Source organism: Callorhinus ursinus, unplaced genomic scaffold (assembly GCF_003265705.2).
Source record: "Callorhinus ursinus isolate GAN/ISIS: 27379988/994484 unplaced genomic scaffold, GSC_fseal_2.0 scaffold17, whole genome shotgun sequence".
NCBI classification, from domain to species: Eukaryota; Metazoa; Chordata; class Mammalia; order Carnivora; family Otariidae; genus Callorhinus; species Callorhinus ursinus.
Genome location: NW_027397079.1, coordinates 23,605,651 through 23,624,305, shown reverse-complemented (window position 1 = coordinate 23,624,305; position 18,655 = coordinate 23,605,651).

Genomic DNA, 18,655 nt, shown 5'->3' with positions numbered 1-18,655 from the left:
TGAAATATACCACGCCCTCACCCCCCAAAATCAGCAACTTAAGTATTACTCCTCAGGAAACTGATCAAATTACCCAGATCAAATTAAAAGACCTGGCTCTCTTGCTATAATATTACAACTTCAAATTGACACTTAGAAGATGAAGCCCGCAGATATAATGGGAGCTCTTCCTCCCTGCAACGTATAAGAAGATGAAGGAAACTTAAACACATCCAAATACCTTTGGGTATTTTATGAGATTTTATATTTTTGGCTTTTCTTTGAAATTTTTTGAGATTTTTGGGGAAAGGGATGCTTACAAAAGAAAAGAGGAGGAAATTCTATCTGTTAGAGGCAAAATGGGTGACTATGAAGGCCAGTGGGCATGTGGAGGGAGAAAGACACTGGGAAGAAGAGGGTGTAAGGAGAGAGAGGGAGGGAAGACCGTGGTTGCAGGAGAGTTACAGGTCAGTGGGAGAGGCGGTAAGGAGAAAAGAAAAGGAGATGGAGCTCTTCCAAGGTCCCAAGCAATGCTCAGAAATCACTTTTCTCACATAATCCCACTTCAGGGTAAACGCGTCTTCAATTCCTGTCCTTTTAACAATGAAATAAACTATTAATTTTAGTTGCCTAACATCTATTATTTGCTGCACTATAACTGTTCTCTCGGCTGTTGGCCGCCCTTTGTCCGCTACCACCCCCATCACCACTCCAGTCCTAATCCAGCCAGAAGAAGTTGCTCCAGGTCTGTGTGCTCAACTTTCCTCCACACCCGAAAGGACTTAAGCCCAATGAGGAAGTCAAATACATGTCTTCTCTGCCTCCCTCAGCAAGGTCCAGCCACCTCCTTCCCATGCCCCTTTTTACTACTGTATTCTCTTCTTCTGTCTAAAAGAAAGGAGGAAAAAAGGGATCTTTCCTTAGAGTGCTGCCTCTCAATAAGGAACATCATTTTGACAAAGACTTTCATGGAATGTGCTTCATTTCAATTGACTGGGAGTTTAAAATCTATGATATTTGACAAGTCGTGCATTTCTACATAATTACAGCGTGCTTTGGGTAGCGTTTTAAGTTATGAAGCCAAAAGCAAAGTGATTTTAACAACTTGAAATGCTAAATTACTTGTGTGGAATGTTCCTTATGGAGACTCACTGCTGTAATGAAATGGAATATTTTTGTCACAAATAATAGGAAAAGTGAGAAGTTCAGTCAGAGTATTTGGAGGATATATTTGACTTAACTCTATTGTATCATTAATAGGCATGACGATGGCTTCAGTGTTAAGAACCATTACAAAATCGGGCGCCTGGGTGGCTCAGTTGGTTAGGCCACTGCCTTCGGCTCAGGTCATGATCCTGGAGTCCCGGGATCGAGTCCCGCATCAGGCTCTCTGCTCAGTGGGGAGTCTGCTTCTCCCTCTGACCCTCCCCCCTCTCATGTGCTCTCTCTATCTCATTCTATCTCTCAAATAAATAAAATCTTTGAAAAAAAAAGAACCATTACAAAATCATTTCAAAATATGAATATGACAAGAAATAAATTAGAAAAATTGAGCTATTAACATTAAAGAAACCCATGCAAGTAGAACACAAGTGCGTTCCGTGTATTTACAACAGTTATTGCTGTAATTTGGAGTGCTGTGCTTGGCAGATTTTCCCCTGTATAATAACAGAAATAAGATCTTGCTGTGAGAACTAGATTATGATAAGCATTAGAAAACCCTTAACTTAATAGCATATTAAAGAAAATCAACATATGTCACAATATATGACAACCAAAGAAACTCAATCTTCTGTATGAGGAGGAAAAATGGGATTGCTTTTCTCTCCCGTTTGCCATTTCCATTATAACATTGCCCTCCTTCTACACCAAACTCCAGGAACAGTTATAAATTTCATTTTTATCTTTAACGTGTAGTTCACATATGAGATAAGAACCTTCTTCTACTCCTTCTCCTGGGAAAACTTCCAAATTAGTATCTTTCTCCTAGCCCTGCCCACTGAGATTTAGATTAATGTAGATACTACATAACCAGCAGATGTACTTAGGTGGTCTATAAACCCATCCAACTCAAGAGTTGCCATATAAATGGACCATTTTTCTCTTCGAAAACCTTATCCCTCCAGTATTCTCTGTCTCAGTTGATGGTGATCCCAAGAGAAACCTAGGAGATACCCTCCCTCTCTCTCAGTACCACATCCAGCCAATAAATTCCTCTGCTTTCTAATCCTCTTGATTCCCTAAATCGACTCTGTTTCAAGTCAAGTCTCCATCATTTCTCCTGTGGAGAAATGGTAGTTTTTTGACTGTTCTCCCCATTTGCAGACTTGACTTTTTCTAACGCACCTCCCACGAAGCCATCGGAAGGATCCGATACCTCTTGTATCCAGCACATGTTAAGTTTTGCCTCTTGATCCAATTGGTGAGTCCCTTGGTTTAATTGAATGTTCATTCCACTTACATTTATCTACATTTATTGATGTGACACATATGCTTGATCTGACTTCTACCATCACCAGTTATGTTCTTTTCTTTCTTTGCATTTATTCTGAAAATTTAGATGTACTTTTGTTCTCGTGGTTACATATAACAGTAATTTTACATAATATCCGAATCCTCTTTTTTCCTGAGTTTCTCTACTATAATCAAGAATTTAAGCAATAGGGCGCCTGGGTGGCTCAGTCATTAAGCGTCTGCCTTCGCCTCAGGTCGTGGTCCCAGGGTCCTGGGATCGAGTCCCGCGTCGGGCTCCCTGCTCCTCGGGGAGCCTGCTTCTCCCTCTGCCTCTCTCTCTCTCTCTCTCTCTCTCTGTCTCTCATTAATAAATAAATAAATAAAAATCTTAAAAAAAAGAATTTAAGCAATATATTTTCCTTCCCCTCTCAATTTTACTGAGAGTACTATTTTCTTAATATTTATATTTATTCTATTTAAGTATACTAATACTTATATTATCTGATTTATGACTTTTAAATTATATCTTTTGACCCTCAGCTTTAGAAACCCACATCCTTACACTACTTCTTAGCTTTTCTTCTCTTCCCTCCTCCCAAGCTCACCCTTTGAAAGATATGTAATTTTTACGTTGTCAAGGCTTGTAACATTCACATTCTGTTTTAAAACTGTAATTCTCATACTTATTTTAGCCTTTTATCCTTCATTTAATTGGATTCAATGCTCACTGCCAGTCTTTATCAAATGTATTATTGACTGGATTTTAACATCATGATCTCATCAAAGACCATGGAAATTGTATTCAGTGATTTCTTACACGTTAAAAAAATGTTTATCTGCTGCCTTTATAGACATTTTGCTTACTTTGCTCTAAACTCTGACACACCTTTTTTTTAAATTATTTTTTTTAAGAATCTCATAGACTCCATTTCCTTTTAGTCCTGATTGTTGCTATGGGTAACTATAAAACTAAATTAATTTTACTGCCCTATAGAGAACTTGAATTTTACATGTCTGCTTAGGCAAATAGTTTTGTTTTTAGAATTTAGTAATTTTACTAGGCTATGTCTCAACCACAATTATTTCCTGTTAATTTCTTGAGGATATGTTTGGTCCATCATTCTGTAGATTCAGCCCCTTTTTTTTTTTTTCCCCTACAAAAGGTTCTTCAACTGTATTGTTCATAGGTTTTCTGCTCCTTATTTTGGTTCTTTTATTCAGAGATAACAACAAAGGGCATTTCAGATTTCTCGTACATTCTTTCTAATCCTCTTTAACTCTTAATTTTGTCCCATATCTTCTCTAGCCTGTCCTCTAGTGAATTTTTTTTCATTTGTCTTTTGTTTCTCTTGTTCTTTTTCTAATTTCCATTTTCTTGTGGCATCTCTGTAAAAGATTCCATGCTGGTTTCCTTGTAATTATTTCTCATCTTTGGGTCCTGGAGAAGATATTTATGAGGAAGGCAGAAATGAGGTGGTTCAGGCCATGCTCCAGCCTGATTTTCAATGAAATTTTGTAATATTTGATTTCCAGTATGAATTTGGTTTGTAGCCTTTACTTTCTTCCAGTCAGTTTCTTAAAAGCAATCATGCCATTCACAATGCCTGGTCACTGTCCTCCATCCATATTGGCTCACTGAAGGACTCTACATGTAAACTTAAACCCACCATCTACTCTGTGTCAAACAGAGCCCAGGAAGGTTTTCAGCACCATCCTGGAGTCCTGCCCCCCTTCTTCACAAAGAGTGGGTTGATGGTATGTGTTATGGATAGAATTATGTCCCCCAAAAATTCATATGTTGAAGTCCTAGCCTTCAGTACCTCAGGATGTGACAATATTTGTAAGGAATTGATTGTAATGAAGGAAGAGGAAACTGATGAGAAATAAGAAAAAAAAGAAAACATCAAAGTTGCATGAGAGATTGAGGCACTGTACTATCTTGCATAGTTCTTTCGATTTGTTGCTTTTATTACTCTTGGCACTTAACTAGAATGTGATTTTCTTAAGGGTAAGAGCCATGTATCATGTATTATATATGTTTGATAGACACAAAGTGGTTTTGTTTGACTTCTTTTGAATCCCCAAGACTCACTCACCCCCTCTACCACATGGTGTTTAGTCCATATTAAGTAGTTAATAAACACATATTGGCTAGTTAACAGATAACACACCCACACAGAGAGAAAAAAAGACAGAGAGAGATGGACGAAGAGGGGGTCAGGAGAATGAGAGGCGGGATGTGGGAGGTAATTTCCAACACACTAAGTGATCTACAGAAATTACTAAATCCATGTTGGCTTTTTTTGCCCCCTCTAAACTACAGATCAAAGCACTGGATTTCACAGTTGGAATTACTTCATTTATTTATTCATTTGATTTACTTCTACAGACAAATTTCCATTTGAGATCAGGAATGCTTCCTTACATCTGTAGCTTATGAACTAGTAGTCACATTCAGATGAAGTATCTACTCTTAAAAGTAGACAGACGGATAGATCTTAACACAAACAAAATAATAACAAACTGAATTACAAAGATGTTCAGAGAAAACTGAAACTGTACCATAAAAACAAAGAAACTACAGATTATAAACATTCATGTCAATATCCCACCTTTCTTTGTCAATTATAAATGAGTAAATTTCCCCAGTTGCTATCGAAGTTACATAAAATGATAAGCCTTGTAATCACTGGAGAATCAGCATATAACGGATCATCTCTTCTTAGAAATGCATGCTACTAATTTTACATGTATAATTCATATAACCTAAACTTCCCTCATTAAAAAAAAAAAAACCTTAGGTAAATTATCTAGCATGTTAAAATGTTCTTTTACTTCCAATTCTACTAAAATGGCCTTTTAAAACATGATTTTCTGAAATAAACTGTTCTATGAGAACTGATAAATTAATTCAGGAAAGTCTCAGGATACAAAATTAATATACAGGAATCAGCTGCATTTCTATATGCTAATAATGAAGTACTAGAGAAATTAAGAAAACAATCTCATTTACAATTGCACCAAAAAGAATAAAATACCTAAGAATAAACTTAACCAAGAGGGTAAAAGGCCTGTACTGTGAACACTACAAGACATAGATGAAAGAAATTGTGGAGACGACACAAACAAATGGAAAAAAATATTCCATGCTCACGGACTGGAAGAACCAATACTGCCCAAAATAATCTACAGATTTAATGCAATCCCTGTCAGAATATCAACATTTTTTCACAGAACTAGAATAAATACTACTAAAATTTTTATGGAACCACAAAAGACCCCAAAAGGACAAAGCAAGCTTGAAGGAGAACAACAAAGTTGAAGGCATCACAACCCCAGATTTCAAGACATACTACAAAGCTATAGTAATCAAAACAGTATGGTACTGGCTCTAAAATAGACACATAGATCAATGGAACAGAAAAGAAAGCCCAGAAATAAACCCATGTTTACAGGGTCAATTAATGTATGACAAAGAAGTCAAGAATACACAATAAGAAAAAGACAATCTCTTCAACAAATGGTGCTGAGAAAACTGGACAGATACATACAAATTACTGAAAGTGGGCCACTTTCTTATATCATGCAGAAAAATAAACTCAAAACAGATTAAAGACCTAAACGGGAGACCTGAAGCCATAAAACTCCTAGAATAAAACATAGGACTTAATTTCTTTGATATTGGCTATAGAAGTGTTTTTCTAGATATATCTCCTCAGGCAAAGGAAACAAAAGCAAAAATAAACAACTGGGACTACACTAAAATAAAAAATCCTTTGCACAACAAAGGAAACCATCAACAAAAAGGCAACCTACTGAATGGTACAAATGATATATCTGATAAGAGGTTAATATCCAAAATATACAAAAAACTTACATAAAACAAAACAAAACAAAACAAAAACAAATAATCTAACTAAAAATGGACAGAGGATCTGAACAGACTTTTTTCCAAAGAAGACATACAAATGGCCAACGGACACATGAAAAGATGCTCAACATCACTCATCGTCAGGGAAATGCAAATCAAAACCAAAATGAGATATCACCTCACACCTGTCAAAATGGCTAGAATCAAAAAGACAAGAAATAATAACTATTGACAAGGATGTGGAGAAAAAGGAACGCCTCGTGCACTGCTGTGGGGGGAAAGAAAATTGGTGCATCTACAATGGGAAATCAGTACGGAGGTTCCTCAAAAAATTAAAAATAGACTTACCACATAATCCAGTAATTCCATGACTGGGTATTTGCCCAAAAAAGCAAAAACATTAACTCAAAAAGATATATGCAAAAAGATATATTTATCGCAGTATTATTTACAATAGCCAATATATGGAAGTGACCCAAGTGTTCATCAATAGATGAATGGATAAAGAAGATGTGATATAGGGTGCCTGGGTGGCTCAGTTGGTTGGGTGACTGCCTTTGGCTCAGGTCATGATCCTGGAGACCCTGGATCGAGTCCCGCATCGGGCTCCCTGCTCAGCGGAGAGCCTGCTTCTCCCTCTAACCCTCCCCCCTCTCATGTGCTCTCTCTCTCTCTCTCTCTCTCATTCTCGCTCTCTCAAATAAATAAATCTTTAAAAAAAAAGAAGATGTGATATATATACACAATGGAATATTACTCGGCCATAAAAAGGATGATGACTCTAGAAGGTATCATGCCAAATAAAATAAGTCAGTCCAAGAAAGGTAAATACCATATAATTTTACTCATGTGGAATTTAAGAAACAAACAAAAACAAATAAAGAAAAAAGAGACAAACAAAGAAAGACTCTTAAATATAGAGAACAAACAGGTGGTCGCCAGAGGGGAGGAGTGGGGGCGGGGTGAATAAAATAGGTGAAGTGATTTAAGAGTACACTTATCTTGATAAGGAATGAGTAATGTATAGAATAGTTGAATCATTATATTGTACTTCTGAAACTATATCTTATGTTGTATTAACCTGTATGTTAATTACACTTCAATAAAAAGAACAACAAAAAGAATATTTCTCATTAATAAGTGGATTTACTACTTCATAAAATCCATGATAACTTTCTGTCATTTATCCCTATGAAAAATGAATTTTTTTAAGACTGATTTATTTATTTGAGAGAGAGAGAAAGGGAGAGTGAGGGGAGGGGCAGAGGGAGAGAATCCTTAAGCAGGCTCCCCACTGAGCCCAGAGCCCAACTCGGGATTCGATCTCATGACCCATGAGATCACGACCTAAGCTGAAAACAAGAGTAAGACATTTAACCGGCTGAGCCAACCAGGCACCCTGAGAAATGAATTCTTTTAAGAGTTAAATTCTTTCTTGTATTTCATGGTCTTGACTTTTAAATTAATATATGATAACCCTTTATATTCAGTGATTATCTTGCAAAAATAATCAGTGAAGTAATCACAAAATATTCTCATGGCCATGGGAACATAGTTGAAAATACCGTGCCATTTGAAATTTTTTAAGAAGTGACTGCCTGGCACCATGGTCAATCTCCAAATGAGCAAGTCTGTTTTCGAGAAGAATGGAGAACTCTGGTTGGCACGTGGTCATTAATGTTCTTTAGATCAATAGTCTCCAATGTCACTGTTTTATGTTCTTCATAGATATCACACATATCTTCTTTTGATGAGCATGTCTATGATGCTTTTCAGACAACAAAGAAGTTCAGCCTACATAGACATATTAATCATTTTATGTCTGCTATGAATTTTAAGGCACCCCAAAGATTATTGATTACATGTCATTGCTTATTCAGATGAGCAAAATAAATATGTGAAGACATTAAATAAGTTGTTTAAAGCAACAAAACTGGTAGCATTAGAAGATTTTTCAAAGAAATCAGGATCTTAGCACATCCTGATGTCTAATGTAATATACTTTTGCTTATTAATCTCTAATATAATGTGAGTTTTACTTAATCTCTAATGTAATGCAAGTTTCACACCAAAGGCTTTTTTTTTAATAAAACCTTATCTTATAAACCCATACCCAGTATATCTTCTCTTTCTTAGCTCCATTAGCAATGGTCAGTATAATTCAGCGATGATAATTATGATTTTGTGCTTAATCTACTATGTGCCAAGTGACCAAGTAATCTGATAGATGCATATTATCTAAACTTATCCCAAAAATAACCCTAGGAGATCTGTGCAATTAGTTGTCCTGGTTTTGATGAAGGAAACAGGGCTTCAGAAGGTTAGGTAACTTAAATAAATGTAAATAGCACAAATGTGGTGGGGCCAGTATTTGACCCACGTTTATTTAACTCCGATATCCAAACTCCACCGATGGTTATTTAGTTTTTATGTCCTCAAATTGTATATTCTCATTTTGATCTTGAGTTCCTTAAAGATATAAATCCTATTTGCACTTCTTTTTATTATGTATAATGCCTCAAAGCTTAAATGATAAGTGATCTTTGATTTAGAAAAGGGGTAATGATCAATAAAGGTGACATGCAGACCATTAGATAGGCTGTGGAAATCTAAGACTGCAAATACACGATGGCTCCATTTATTAGAAAAATAAAAATAAAAAAAAGCTGTTATTTTCAAAACAAAGAAACCTGAATTCCTAGGGAGTGGCATTATCAATTTCACTAAAATGGAAGGACTTGGAATGTGGCCCTTGTTGGTGCTCCTCTTAATCCAGCACTTTTAAGTAACCCAATACCTTGCCCACAGTGAGAAAATAACACCTGACACATAATTCCATTTTACAAGTTAGTTCCAGAACAGCCTGAGCCCTCATGAACATTTTATTTTGCTTCAGGTCTCACTGCTACCCAAGCCACCACCTTTGCTACTCTTTTTCTCACTCCTGTCCACACATCTCCCCTAGTTATGAATTGAACATTCTTCTGACATTCATCTCCACATTTCGCCAGTAAGTCAATACACTTTCTTGCGTTGCTTCCACATTTCGCCAATAAGTCAACACACTTTCTTGTGTTGCTTCCCATCAGTGTCAGACTCTGGCTCTCTTGCTTGTGTGCTTCTGTGGGGGTCGTCTCTCCCCCACCAGCCTCACCTACCCTCCCACTCGGTATAGAACCCACAAATGGCCCAAAGTGTGGGTTTTTGACCTTCCATTTACTTGAGGTCCTAGAATGAGATTTTACTCTTCCATGGTTAAGGAGATACAATGTGTGTGTATATAGATATATGCCTGTGTGTGTGTGTGTGTGTGTGTGTGTGTGTGTGTGTGTGTGTGTCTGTTTCTTGACTTACAACCTGGTGATTTTGTGAAATGTAATTAATTTCCTGGATGTTGAATAATAAAATCTAAACTTAATAAGAATTCTTCAAAAAATTACCCCTTGTATTTAAAACTATTTAAAAAGGGCACATTCAAATGAAACATTAAAATCCTAGGGGAACATGAAAGTATCTTATTGCAACAATATTTAAATTATATACCAATTTCTCCTTAAATCTCTTTGTTCAGAAATGAGGAAAACATTTTCCATAATCCTAAAAATACACCGTGGTTGCTAAAGACACATGCAAGCTTAGGTTTGGAAAAGACCACTCATGTTCTTTAGTCCAGTCATCTCTAAGACAGATATTTCTGCAGCATCCTAAATTCAACACCTACTGAAAAATACTTAGTATCTGAACAAAAGTGCTGTAGTCTTAAATTAATCCTTGATTTATCTTCTCTTCGACAGTGCAAATAATTGTTTTTCTTTTCCATGACACCCTTCCCACAAATCTTTACTTATTTCTCAACTAGCTTTGTGGTGCTTGAATATTTTCAAATATAAGGATTCTTTTCAACTCATTGGAAAAAAAAAATATTTCCTCCTCTACATTTTCCTCCTAGAGTAACCTTGACCCATTTTTCCCAGCCAGATGGAAACTTTAGTCAAGGGAGATTTCAACTATGTCAGTGAATTTCTGAATATCTTACCTTGTGTATTTCATAGTAAGAAAACATCAATTTTATTGTCTGAGGGCAAGTTTTGGCAAAATGATTAATTAGCTTATCTTATCAGAAGACAACACGATATGGAAGGACATGAGATTTGTACTCACACATGGGATTTAGTTCTTATTTGTACTAAGGTTTCTGCTATGACCACAAAATTGAGTGAATCATTAACCTCTCTGTACTTGTTTCCCCATCTGTAAGTGAGTGTAATAAAACTCACTTTATAGAACTATTGTAGGGTTCAAAAGTATCCAACACATAGTCAGTGTTTCAAAATTATTAACTCATAATATTCTGCCGGATGTTGTAAATTTTGCCCAGAAGCTACTATGTACACCAAGAGGTGCTGGGGCTTTTCTAGCTAGTGGGGCAGATATCTTAAAATTGTGCAGTCTTTCCTGTATGTTTCACGGCACAATCCCACATGCATGATGGGACATCTACACATGTGATATCATTAGTCATATCCCTTCTGCAAAGGCAGAAATGAGACAGATTCTCAACAACTCAAAGACTGGTTTTACTCTCCCGCCATCTTGTTTTGGCAGACCCAAAAATTCTAGTAGCTTATTGCATTTCTACCAATAGACAAGTCTAATTGGTTTCAAAATATTTTCAGATACCATTGTGATCAGTGAATTGTCATTTGGAATAGATCTTATACACATGGGTATGCTAAATAACTTGCCAGAAAAGTTGACAGTGTTTATTTAATGAGATTGATTTTAATTTCATACTATAATTAATTATTCATTAACATAAATCTTCCTTTTTATGTGGGTTCAACTAAGTTAGTGTTAGCATATTAAAGCTTCAAAAGCTTAGAGAGAAAAACAAAAACTAAAGAAGAGGGTCGAAAACCTTAAATTTACTCAGAGTATTAAGTCATTTTCTGCAAACAAGCTAGTGTACCTATTGCAACATTCACTGAGAAAATATAATGCACAGAATGCATTTATCAACCTAGCTTTCTTACTAATTACCATGTAAATTAAAATGATGCTTTATTTTTATTTATATTTATGACATTCAACGAAAAGGTTATTATGCCATTAGCATCATCATGGCATGCCTCATAATGTCATTTCCCTCTCATCCCTTGGTGTGAACACAGCAGCACTGAAAGTGTGTGTCAAATCACCAATCTCACTGAAAAGAAAAAGAATCTGGAAGCACACTACCATTTGCTGAGTATCCATGTGCTGTGCAATGCACACAATACTTTATATAAGTTGGCATTTGACCGTATTATTTCTCACCCATGTTTTGCATAGGCAACCATGTTTAGGGATGCCTGAATTCATATACACAGTAAGTACTGGAGCTGAGATTCATGCTGTCTCCTCAGTCTGTGATTGTTCACCTATTGCATGAGAATCTGTCCTTCAAAAGAAGCAATTATTTTGCTGCTGTACAGTTATATTAATACCATATATTTAAAGCAGTAACACATTTTCTGCAAATACTTCAGGAAATATCACTCATTTTCTCCACTATAAAAGTAACTTGGCCTCAATTTTTCCCAAAAAAGCATACTAGCAATGCATTTATTTTACATAAATGAAGATATTAATTATTTTAATAAACTGCAGAGTCTAGAGGGTTTTAGATACAATGAACAGTGCCTTCATGAGTTAGACATTTGAGATCTAAAACTAGGGAAAATACGAGCTCCTCTTTCTAAAGGGGAATAGACCACGGGTGAGAACATGGCTGTGCCTTGCTGATGGGACATCTTTTCCTTCTTGCCCTCAAACACAGATGTCATCCTTACTGGATGCCAGTCCTTAAACCATCAATGTATCATATAACACACACTGTCCTACAGGAAACGATCAGAGAAATAGGCCCAATTCTCATGGATTTTGGACCCCGATTGCAAACAACTACTATTTTACTCTCAGCTTTCCTTCTGGAAATTATAAACAAAGGTGAACCAGGATTTTCAATTTCTTTCTGCTTAGAATTTAACAATAGTCACAAGCCCCTAATTGTCATAAGATAAATACCATTCTTTGTTTAAACTTATTTGCATATAAGATATTCATTGGAATACATTTTATTTCTACTAATGGTGGAAACCAGTGTCTTCAACCTATTGAAAATTTGACATTAAAATGTTGGGTAATTACCATAGTTTTATAAGTAATCATTTCATCTAATTTTACAAACAATTATACATGACTAACCTGAATAGACTTAAGTTTAATAATTTAATATAAAACTCAGAACAAACTGTGACTACTTAGTATTCATTTCTTTGATTTCTCGATTGCTTTTTTCAGTTGACTAAAAATGAATAGATTTTTAATCTCAGGAAACAAACTGAGGGTTGCTGGAGTGGTGGGGGGTGGGAGGGATGGGGTGGCTGGGTGATAGACATTGGGGAGGGTATGTGCTGTGGTGAGCGCTGTGAATTGTGTAAGACTGTTGAATCAAAGACCTGTACCTCTGAAACAAATAATACATCATATGTTACAAAAAAAAGAAGAAGATAGTAGGAAGGGGAAAATGAAGGGGGGGAATCGGAGGGGGAGACGAACCATGAGAGACTATGGACTCTGAGAAACAAACTGAGGGGTATAGAGGGGATGTTTGAGGGCACATACTGAATGGAGCACTGGGTGTTATACACAAACAATGAATCATGGAACACTACATCAAAAACTAATGATGTAATGTATGGTGATTAACATAACAATTTAAAAAAACTTATTGTGAAACATAAAAAATAAAATAAAATGCGGAATAAATGTTAAAAAAAATGAATAGATTTTGGCATGGCCAATGAGCATGATACTAATTTCAACATTTCTCCTGCCTTTCTGGGACTTGGACAACTAAAGTACTTCTTGAATTTAAATTAATGTAAATTTCTTAAAACATCGCCTCTAAACATGCAAAGCCTGAGTTCTGGTGTAGGTGTTTCTCTTCTGCCTACTTTTGAGACTTACCGAAAACTTACTTTTCACAGTACAGTAATGCTCTTCATGTAAAGAATCTGGATGGAAACCTAACCTTCTTTGAGTTTATATGCAAGATTGAGAAGTAAAATGCACACAATCAAGACATCTGTCTCCAGGCCACTCACAAACTGGGCTTGGCCATTTCTTACCAGTTTGATCTTGAGTGAGTTACTTAGCCTCTCTGTGCCACCGTTTTACAATCAAAGCACTCATCTCTTAAGTGTATGACGGGGACTGAGAACATAAACAGAAAGTGCTTACACCAGTGCCGTGAGCACACTGAGCATTCAATAAATCTTAGCTATTGTTGTGGATCATATTTTATCAATATAGCTGTCAAAATGTGATAATGTGATTTTAATTTATGGATGAAGTTATTGCTGAGTGAGTTAATAATGTGTTCAGAGAAGGATGAATGAAAAAGGAACAAACAATTGAGTATATAGGCATCGTTCCACAAAATGTGGGTCAGTCATATTGTGTGAGATTATACAGTTGTCAGACCATTTAAATTTAAATCTGTGGCCTAATCAAAGTAGTAAAAATGTTTGAAACTTCTAGCATAGGCTTGTCCTATATAATTAGTTGACATGTTCTTCGTCAAATTTTTTTTATTATGTTATGTTAATCACCATACATTACATCATTAGTTTTTGATGTAGTGTTCCATGATTCATTATTTGCATATAACACCCAGTGCTCCATACAGAACGTGCCCTCTTTAATACCCATCACCAGGCTAACCCATCCCACCACCCACCTCCCCTCTAGAACCCTCAGTTTGTTTCTCAGAGTCCATAGTCTCTCATGGTTGGTCTCCCCCTCCGATTTCCCCCCTTCATTTTCCCCTTCCTGCTATCTTCTTCTTCTTCTTCTTTTTTTTTAACATATATTGCATTATTTGTTTCAGAGGTACAGGTCTGTGATTCAACAGTCTTAGACAATTCACAGTGCTCACCATAGCACATGTTCTTCGTCAAATTTTCAGTTAGAGAGAGCATTAAAATTTGTTTCTCGGAGGAAAAAAATGGTTGAATTTTAATGTTTGCAGACAAGGGTCATAATATCTCTAAGAAATAAATGTAATCAATCATTATTTGCCATTTACTTACATAGCGACCCCAAGGTCTAGTTCAACAGTTATAAGAAATATAGTAAAGGCAAACAAAAAATGCCATATGTTGTGCCAAACTATACTGCTTCATCTTTAAAATTAGTACTTGAAGTAGAAGCACCTGGGTGACTTAGTCAGTTAAGCAGCTGGCTCTTGATTTCGGCTCAGGTCATGATCTCAGGGTTCTGGGATTGAGCCCTGCATGGGCTCCCCACTCTGGGGGTAGTCTGCTTCTCCCTCTCCCTCTGCCTCTCCCCCCATTCATGCTCTCTCTCTCTAATAAATAAATAAAAATAAAAAATAAAATAAAATTAGTACTTGAGGTTTGATTTACACACCCCTGAATATAGTTCCCAAGACCAGTATCTGCATTTTTCTGTATCTGAGCATCATATCACTATATGGCAACATTACTGAGTGTGGAAGCTCAGAAAACACTAGAGACATGTTACTTCCAAAGAGGCAGCACATTGGGGGCAGCACACAGACAGTACTAGATCCAAATCAAAGGTCTTCATCTCCAGAAGTACAGTTCAAACTTAAGCACATCCCTGAAAAGAAAAGATATGTTCTCATATTAGGAATTAAGTAGAAGAGTAAGAGCCAGAGAAACTGATTAATTAGAACTTTGTCTGCAAGAGCTCCAGCAGGTGGGAAGTAAGAAGATACAGCCAAGGGTTGACAGGAAACAAACAGATGGTTAATGACTCGTGGGTCGATAAAAGGGCTGGTTTGGGACTAATCTCACAATCACCATCTCTTCTTACACTTTTTGTCTTCATGCCAAACAGGTGTTTGGAAATCTGAATACTGAAAGGTCGAATAGTTAATTTAGGAGGCTGGAAAATTAAAATAGCAAATTAACACAGGAAATGCTAAATAGCCAAAATAAAATCTGGACATCTTTCTTCGTCTAGATTGATAGGTGACCTGAATTTTTCCTTGAACAATTAAGGCTGATTGCTTTGATTCTGCACATTAATTTGGTGTCATCTGTTTGATTGACAGTTATATACATATTTAGAATAGAAAATTGAGTCATTTGATAATCTGTTTTCATATTAAAATAAATGTTTTGATTTATTACTATAGACATATTTGAACTGAGAGGGTAATCACTTTTCTCACATACACCCTTTTCTCTTTACTTCTTTTGACCAGAATGGATGGTGGATGAGCACATGCTATCAACAAACTTTTGACTGAGTTAATTCAATTAAAAACAACTCTTACTGAATCTTAAAAAGAAAGTTGTGTTTTTTCAATACTTTTTTTTTAAAGATTTTATTTATTTATTTGAGAGAGAGAATGAGATAGAGAGAGAGCATGAGAGGCGTTAGGGTCAGAGGGAGAAGCAGACTCCCTGCCGAGCAGGGACCCCGATGCGGGACCCGATCCCGGGACTCCAGGATCATGACCTGAGCCGAAGGCAGTCGCCCAACCAACTGAGCCACCCAGGCGCCCCTGTTTTTTCAATACTTTTTACATTCACTTGTATCTGTAGAGACCCTCATCATTCTGGAAGACTAAATCATCCCATGTCATATAGAGATCCTATACTTTTGCCACATATATTTCGGATTACATTCCACACAGACACCTTATGCTTGAGTGTAAAGATTAAAATAAATCAAAATATTTCCCAAATAAATTAGAATTACCCGACAACCTTGTTAAAAATGTAGATCCAAATTCTACCACAGATCATCTCACTGACCTGTTGGAGATGGAACTCAAAAATGCATCTGATATAATTTTTATGCACACCTTTAAAGTCTGAGATGCATTGCTATAGATAGCATCAAAAAAATTCACTAAGAGGACTCTAAATTTTAAATCATGGCTTTTATACACACTACTTTAAGAACATCTATGTGAAAAGCACATGAAATGGTCAGTGAGAACACTGGTCTTAGGATCACTGAAATAAACCCTGTGACTTGTAGGTCCGTAACGTTTGACAAGTCTTTTAACCTCCCTAAACTCTGGTTTAACTATCTGTCCCATTGAATGCTTAAGGATCATTCTTTTTTATCCTAACATGCCGCAATTCTACAACTGGTATTATACTGATGCACTGTTATCATAAATCCTTAGAACTCTGTAATTAATATTAGATACAGATAACTTATTGTTTCAATTTCTTAAAAGATTTTACTTATTTATTTGTCAGAGAGAGAGCATGCAAGCACAAGCAGGGGAATAGGCAGGCAGAGGGAGAAGCAGGCTCCCCACTGAGCAAGGAGCCCAATGCGGGACTCGATCCCAGGACCATGGGATCAGGACTTGAGCTTAACAGACTAAGCCACCCAGGTGCTCCTGTTTCAATTTTTAATAGTTGCATGTAAATGTGTATTTATTGCCACCCACTAAACTATTTTAAAATGCTTACTTTGTGTTCACAATAATTTGGAAGTGGGAAAGAAATTTTTTAACAAAATATATCTAGGCTGAGTATTAAATCAGAAAAGTGATACGAGAATTATTCTAATTTACATATATTAAATGAATATTCATTCCCTGTACTCAGAGAAAGGAAATAAATTCTTAAAAAGCTGTTTTGTATATTAACGTCTGGATATCTAAGGTGTAAAAGAAACCAGGCAATTGTAAAATCTCCTTGGTGATCTTTGTAATATAACTTTTAAAATTTTACATTTCAAAAGAACCAGGAAAACCAAATTTTAATGTCTCTCTATTATACACTGATCAAGCCCTGTAAAATTCAACCTGATAGAAAAGAATTGAGATATCATCACATGTGTTATCAGGGCTTCTCAAGAATGGAAAAGCTTTCAAATATTTAAAGCAGACCTGTTTAAAGCTATTCACATTACTGCTTACAAGACAGCAGATGTGCATCCAACAAAAACTGGGATATGCAGAATGTCATGTGAGAACTGTTTGTAGATTTCTGTTGGCCACATATGACAAGTGTGTACTCATAGTATCACATTCCCAGGGTGCTGTTAGAATTTTTCTGAGGTCGACTTCGCCATTACTATAAAAACACAAATTTCAACCCTGGCTCTGTTCCTTAGTAGTTCAGCAGCCTCAGCAATAATGATGAACCAATGAATAACTTTCTCAAAGAAAACGGTAATGTTAGGTTTTCTTAGGTATAGGTAACATGATAAAGAATGTTTGGTTAGATTTTAAGAAGAGAAAAGTTGGATACCTGGTTGACTCTCATAGAAAGTCACAGATTTACACACTTATTAGCCACTCTACCAAATTCTCTGAGTAGTCCAAATTCCTTATCACGAACTGAGGCTGAATTATCCAAACTCAACACAGGAGTATCTTGATATATAGATTAAAAATCACTCTTTCAGGGACACCTGGGTGGCTCAGTCATTAAGCGTCTGCCTTCGGCTCAGGTCATGATCCCAGGGTCCTGGGATCGAGCCCCGCATCGGGCTCCCTGCTCCGTGGGAAGCCTGCTTCTCCCTCTCCCACTCCCCCTGCTTGTGTTCCCTCTCTCGCTGTGTGTCTCACTGTCAAATAAATAAATAAAATCTTTAAAAAAATAAAAAATAAATAAAAAGCATTCTTTCATATTCTGTCTACCATGGTAATCATGTGCTTGCTTCATTGCTAGTATTTTTGCAGCCTAATCAGCACAACAATTGCTGAGAAAAGTGTTTCAGTGATACCCTCCCGTTTATATCAACATGAGTAAGATTCATTTAGGAAAAACAAGCGTATATTGTGTGACTTGAGGTACAAAATTTCCCAATTTTGAATTTGGTTTAAATAGTGGATTGTTGGACCTCATCATGTAAAAATGTTAGAACATTAGCACTTGTTTATTATGCCTCAAAGTGAAAAGCTGTGTTTTATTGTATTATTTTGCCCTCAAGATTAATTGATTTGTGATGATTTGAGGTGTTAAGCATAATTTAAGTTATGAAATTGAGACCAGAAGTTCTAACAATCTACACAATACTTTGCTCATTAAACAATCTATATGTGTGCTGAGTAATTTTACATGAGTGTCAACTTGTAGAAATATAGCAATATAATTTGCTCATAAATATTTGAGTAGATTCTGCATGCCAGGTTCTTTTATGGGCCCATGGGACATAGCAATATACAAGATAAACAAGAGCTTTGTTTTTGTGATCCTTACCTGCTGGTGGGGGGAAAAGAAACTACATAAATTAAAAGATAAGTGTAAATAGAGTCCCATGGCTGAAATAAAGTGGGAGAAT